The 7,361-nt window shown below is 33.0% G+C and overlaps 1 long non-coding RNA gene across 1 annotated transcript; it reads right to left on the bottom strand.

Annotated features, from left to right (window-relative positions):
- Positions 1 to 442: 442 nt before the first annotated feature.
- LOC131859868 (uncharacterized) lies at positions 443 to 1,880 on the bottom strand. Its single transcript, XR_009359436.1, has 2 exons — positions 1,409 to 1,880; positions 443 to 1,018 (listed from the first exon to the last, which is right to left on the bottom strand). It is a non-coding gene; the product is annotated as an uncharacterized LOC131859868 (long non-coding RNA).
- Between the last annotated feature and the right edge of the window lie 5,481 nt (positions 1,881 to 7,361).

The raw sequence follows: 7,361 nt of genomic DNA on the forward strand, positions 1-7,361 counted from the left end.
AGTTGTTCTATACTGGCTTGATGAGAAGGAAATAGAAAGCTCTCCCAAGTGACAGGGAAACCAAAGTTGTTCTATACTGGCTTTTGGGTAAGAATGCCTATCTTAAAAAATAAAGGAAATATGTTATAATATTAATATATGTAATGTATTTGCAGTGTAAATTTGATGGCAGGGTGACTTTTCTATATCGGTCAAATATGTTTACAGGATCCAATTTATCATCCATTTCGCTTTCACCACAACATGTACATGGAACATATTTTAAAAAAAAAATTTATAGATTTTTTTAATGCTATCTAATAGTCTCAAAATAAGCATTCTGACCACAATTTTGTCCACTGAATTCCTCGCCTACAGGTGCTATCGAGGAAACCCAGCTACTCTCAGCTATTCTTCTTTTGCTGAATAATAGCAAAAATCAACAAAATAGGAAACAAGAATCTCAACCAAAACCAAAACAAAAACAGTCCTGTTAATAAAAGGGGAAGAATATGATCATAATGCATCCATCAAATAGGATAGCAAGGTTGCCAAGCCCCTGCAAAATAGCCTCAGTAAGAGCCAAAATACTTGCCACACAAAACGTAGTGTCATCATGGCAGAAACAGAACTAGAACAAATCAGACAGAGACAAACAAGGAAGACTGAGGACCAAATGGAGACCGAGGGAGATAAAACTTGGACTGAATAAGAAACAGAGGAAGCCCGCCCCTACACAAAAAGTAGACGAGCGAGAATACAAAATATCCAATTAAAGAAATGGATGGCGAAGAAGCACAAGGAAAACAAGTACTCGAGGAAATGCACCGTGCAAATCACTGACACCTTCGACAAAACATGCGGACAATTAGCAGAATTGATTGAGGTCAACACCAAGAACCTCGAATTCAACTTGCCGTAGAGCTCATTGGCTTAGTCACTAGACGAAACAATGGCTTCCTGCCACTCTGCTTGCCTTTGGAAAACATAGCAGCTGTAAACATAGCAACTGTAGCCTCGATAAAGATGACCAGGGAAACTACACAGTCAGAACACGAGACATTAGTATGCATTTGAGTTCTAGGTTCTGCAATCCCTTCAACCCTTCCATTAAGGAGCCCATCGAATTTATTTTTCAATTACTCAAACGAAACCCATCTTAGCTGTGGAATTTTAGAAGTAAAAATTCACCCAAATTAGTGAGCGACATCGAATCTGCTAATATATTATAATTACTACTCTCAGAAGCACAAAAATTTGCTCTCAAACCTCAATGGTGTTATTCTAAAAGATAACTGAAGTCTTAACAAGCGTTTTTTAGTTTCTGAACTCTTTTCTCTAAAAGCAAACGAACAAGAAAACCATTTAAAACATATAAATTCTTCCAAATGAAAGAAAAAAAAGAGAGCAGAGTATAAGATGTACTCACTATTTTCTGGCCACATCTCCAATCAGCCACCCCAGAATGTAGAGTTCTTGCTGCTGAATACTACATGCCCATTAAAAAATAACGACCCACAGAAAAAAAAAAAAGATACATGAAATACCAAAATTCAGGAAAGCAAAATTCAAAAATAGGCATGGCCATGCCAAAAACATACAATGGGAGACAAATCAAACCAAAAAGAAAACAGAACAAGAAATCTGTCCTGCTTCTCAAGTAAACTGTTCATTTATAAGAAGTGAAATCCTGCTTTTTCAACGGTCACTGTTTTTTTAACGGCCATTGGTCTGTAATTTGAGTGCTGTGGACACGCTCCTTTGAGTGCCGTTAGGGCACGTTCTGAATTGAATCTACCCAGGCAATATTAATTCCATTCCCACTGGACACAACATCTTCTGAAGGTGCACGGAAATATTAATCTCTCTAGATTAACATCTTTGAAGGGGTTTTTGGGCAATGTCTTCATGAGTATCTTTATGTTCTAAAAACAAAATTTGTATATTAACCTTTCCTAAAATAGCCACATCAAAATGAATTTTTTAAAATTGTAATTTGTTTTAAATATTGTTTTTAATTTTTTAAATTGTTATTTTGATAGTATAGATAAAGTTAACTCGTATTTTTAAAGTGTAAAATATCATTAATCAATTTGAGGGAGATTTAAATAGCACACGCTGAGTATTGACTATATAAGTCGTCATTGTATATTAACCTTTCTAAAATAGCCATATCAAAATGAATTTTTTAAAATTGTAATTTGTTTTAAATATTGTTTTTTATTTTTTAAATTGTTATTTTGATAGTATAGATAAAGTTAACTCATATATATATATTTTTTTAAATTGTTATTTTGATAGTATAGATAAAGTTAACTCATATTTTTAAAGTGTAAAATATCATTAATCAATTTGAGGGAGATTTAAATAACACATTCTGAGTATTGACTATATAAGTCGTTGTTGTATGTGGACCTTTTTTTTTTTTCATCAATAAACGCTGAGCCGAATTTATATATTAATTGTTGAAAAAGATTACAGGATAAGCCCAAAGTGCCTGAAACGGACATTTTGAAACCAATCCCTAAATATGCACAGAGAAGGAAATAACTCCATTGCCCACAAAATTATGAGCTCGGTATGAATATAAGTTTATCTTAAAAAACATTAAACCCTATAATGCTTCTTCATCAATTCAAAAAACCTTTAGATTTAAGAGCTACGATAATCAAAAACTTATCAAAGTATCTGAGAGTTTGACTTTAACAGAATTTTTCTTAAATTTTTCTAAAAAACTAAAAAAAAACCCATCTGCCAACTAACAGCTTTGCAACGTCTCAAAGGAAAGCACCCAACATGGAAAACCTATATGTTTAAGGGTCTTCTTCTGGCATTGCAGGAGGCTTTGGGGCTCTGCCTCTTCCATGGCCTTTGCTCGGAGGACGTCCTTGGCCCCAACCAAAACCGCGACCTGAACCTCTACCACCACCTCTCCTGCCCTGTTCTGCATGGGGTTCCTCTACTTCTGCTTTTGGGGGTAAGACTCCATTAAGCCTAGCAAATTCAAGGATCTCTTCCTCCCTACCCAAATCTTCCAGATTCTCTCTGAGAAAGCACCATTTGAGAAATATAAGTCCCATACCTACAAATGATCTATGATTGTTGAGGTCCTTGCTAGTAAGGTCAAGCAGAAAGGATAAAATTTGATAAGCTCGTCGGGAACGTTGAAAATAATTCTCTCACTCGACCGAGGAGCCCTTGAATCATGATGCGCCTTATTAAGGATCTCTTGTAATTCCAACAGAATGTCATTTGGGAAAAGCCTCTTGGTGAGGGTCCAAATTGCTTGCTTGTCTAGCTTCAAGTCCATGAGGGAGGTGACAAACCTAGATGAAATACTAGTATTATCGTAGGGGTATTCTGTAATGCCCCGCCAGGAACCCTAAAGGAAAACAACACAACTAGACAACTAAAGGGTGAAATAAAAAAATTTTGTTAAAGACTAAGTGTACTAACTATAATCATTGCACGTTTAACAACACAGCGGAAGTCTATCATAAGTTTTCCTAAGGGTAACCAACAAAGATTAATTTCATAGATTATATTAACACCACAGTTAATCCATTTAATTGGATAAATTGAATACTTAAGTTTAAAATCACACATACATCCAAATAAATTTAATAAAGAAATAAAAGTATTCCAACATATCCAATTTCCATAAACCATTTAAACATAAGATCAAAACAATAACATCCATTTCACTGACATAATAATATTACAATATCCATAAATACATGGCTTCCAATAATACCACTGGTTACAAAGATACAATATCAAGGTTACATAAAAGTCTGATACAATGACCACAAGGTCTCAACTGAACAATGATCTCGAACAAGAGCTGGTACATAAACCACGATCCAAGAAACACCAGTGAAGCCTTTCCTCGCCTGAAGATACAATCCAGAACATCCAATGGGAAGTGGCACTACCACCTGACCATGTCATCCCGAAATGGAACCACCCCACTGTGCTAGGAGATAGTAGAAACCCTCAAGCAAGCAAAGTAAAACAAGTACAAAAGGACTACAAGACTCTGCAACCATCCATGTAACACAACTCACAAAACACTAGTGACTCTAAGAAGAGAGTGTCATCTAGCTTGATGGTTACCATGGTATAGCCTCCATAGGTCTCGACCCCCATACTCGAGTTTCTCCTGGTAACCTCTCCGGAGCCTTCGGTTCCAACTAAGTCTCATGCAGACCCTACCAATCCTTTCATGAAGACAAGGTGGTAAGTTTGCCATTCTAGGCCTTCTCGTAACATCATGAGCCCTATACAAGCACTCACCTATGCATGAGGCACATTTATCTTAATTAATATTTAATCTACCCACCCCCTAATCAATTATTAGGTTATCACTTTTTAACTAACTTTCGACGGGTTATCCTGTCATCCACTTCAGGCACGACCCCCGCTCGAAAGCCACTCTCTCTCTTAGGACACTAACAGGAAATGTTTCTCTTTACGAGAACTCTATGGCGAAATAGGCAACCATAAACAATCCTGACAAGCACAGGTGAAGGATACACAAATACCAACCCAAGATTGACCATTTGGACAAAAACACACAATGGCTCATATCAAATAGGTTATACAACAACACCTGGTCTAGGAGAAATAATAACATAGGACACAATGACAATTTAACCAAAATTGCAATGAAATAAAACTTGACTGAGAACACAATATACACAAGATCCTATTACAGGCAATCTTTCCTTAAAAACAGCCAAAACATAAATAACATACAATTTATGAATTTCCAGATAACAAGAATTTACAACTATTTAATACCAAAAACATCCATCTTGTCATTTGTCCAAAAAGATTTAAAATAAATTTACATATGTATTAATCTCCTAATGTATTTCCAATATGTATATCGAATTTAAAATTATAAAAATACTAAATTCCAAATTCTTTATTCTTAAATTGACAATTAAAATTATATATATATATATATATATATTAACACATTATAATTATTTTATTATTATTTATTTATTATTTATTATTTTTTTTTTCTATTTAAAAGAAAAACTAAATAACAAATAAAATAATAAATAAAATTAAAAACTAAAATTAAAAATTAAAATTAAAATCTTTTTTTTAAAAAAACAAACTAACTTGTGAAGGCTACCAAGGTAGCGGTGCTACCATTGGCAACTAACGCTACCCTTAGGTAGCGCTGCTGTCCTATGGTAGCAGCCGCTTCCTTTGGGTAGTGCTGCTATCCTAAGGCAGCAGCCGCTACCCTTGGGTAGTGTTGTTGCCTTATGGCAACAACCAAGGTAGAGCTGCGTGAGTAGAGGCATAGCCTCCCCACATAATTTAATAAATTAATTTTTTTATTAAATTAAATTTTTTTTGAATTATTTTTTTTTACATATATATTTTTTTTAACAGATTTTTAACAGTAATAATAAAAACAATATTTTTTTTTTTTCCAATAATTCCCTTTTCACAAAATTTAAGTAAAATAATAAAAAGAACAATATATATTTTTAAAAAAATTTAATTAACCCAAATAAATTTAATGTGTAATTAAATTTATTTTCTTAAGGTAATTAAAACCATTTCTCAGGTAAATACCCTTTCTCACAAATCTTGTAATTTCCATGCATCCTAATAATATGACAAATTTTCTATGATAATTTGCCTTAATTTTCTCAAAATTACATAATTCCCATAAATTAGAAATACCCATTAGACATGGATTTTAAAACAAAACTCGAATTCACTAGAAGAGGGTTTTAAATTTGACAATTATTTTACACACACATCAAGCAGAGATAAATAGAAATATTTTTAGTAAAACACACAACTAAGAAATCATCCAACCTGGTATAGTTTTCCTGGAAGAAATCTGTAGAAGAGCCCTAATCCCTTCAATAACTTCCAATAAATTTCTTCACCTAAATTCTTGACCTGTTCCTGTGTGTCCCTAAAATAAAGACCTAACCCCTATTTAAACTAAAATTCTAGGTTCAATAGCTTTTTCACAAAAAACCTAAATTTAGAATAATAGTAATTTTTTTAATTTTATTTTCTAAATTTATCACATGCAATAATTAAAAAACATTATTCTTTCTTTACTTTTCTCATGCACATTAATTAATTTTCTAAATAAAGAATTAATACAATATTTTAATTCCAATTAATTAATTTTCTAAATAAAGAATTAAAACAATACTTTAATTCCAATTAATTATTTTTCTAAATAAAGAATTAAAACAATATTTTAATTCTAATTAATCCTTTTATTCATTTATTTAATTATAACTTTAGAAAATAATAAATACAATTAATCTAATTTATTTTTAAAATAAAAATATATTTCTAATACTATGCAGCTTAATTTAATAATTTCTTTAATTAACCAAATTTATAATCTCAATGCATAAACAATACAATAATGAGATAATTTCATAAACTTAATTAATTAATTAATTAAATCCACTAAAACACTCAAATTAAACAAATCTCAAGCAATTACCCATAAAAGATAAAATGATAAAATACGAAGACCGAACTAACTGACAAGACGACTAACTAACGACACTCATACGAGTGTAACTGAGTAAAAAAGGGTCAACTACTATCTCTTCCACTTCCATCGGAAAATATAAGGCACGCTCAGACCTGTGAAGCTAAGTGGAGACGATACCCCGTACCTACCTAGTACTTGTACCTGCAATATCTTGCATCACCAAACCACACACACACACACACACATATATATATATATAATATAGAAAACACGACATACACACCGATGAAGGAGAATCGCGACATTCCCTGTCTCACCGAAATGAGTGAAGGAAAATAGTCCCCTTGCATCCAATACACTCGCAAACACACAACATATAATTCCACATTGCATAAATAAAGTAAAATGTCAGTACGTAGCAATAATACATAAAATGCCATAAATCACAAGTACTCAAATACTACAAATAAATTATACATCTCATCTTCAAATAAAGCATAATGTCATAAAAATCTGAATAATATGTCATGGTAATGTATCCACTGAAAAACAACCAATAATAAAATATGAGTCTAATGAGTTCAAACTAGTAGGGGTACTACATATTCCTCCCTGCTAATATGTCCACTGCCCATGATGAACTTTACAACCAGGATGACTGTTAGCTCTGGATATAGCAATAGCCTCTTCAGTCTTAAATCCGTGATTTTCTTGAATGAAACTTGACGGGTGGAAGCCAAAAGGGAAATGGGAGTGTCTTCACCAAAGCACGAAATTGGCCTTGGATAAATGCTCATAATGAACCCAAATGACTCCTCACCATACATGGCTTCCAACTTTTTTGTCACCTTGATGGTTGTCGAGGGTCTAATGCAGCTTAATC

The sequence above is a fragment of the Cryptomeria japonica genome, chromosome 11 (assembly GCF_030272615.1).
Source record: "Cryptomeria japonica chromosome 11, Sugi_1.0, whole genome shotgun sequence".
NCBI classification, from domain to species: domain Eukaryota; kingdom Viridiplantae; phylum Streptophyta; class Pinopsida; order Cupressales; family Cupressaceae; genus Cryptomeria; species Cryptomeria japonica.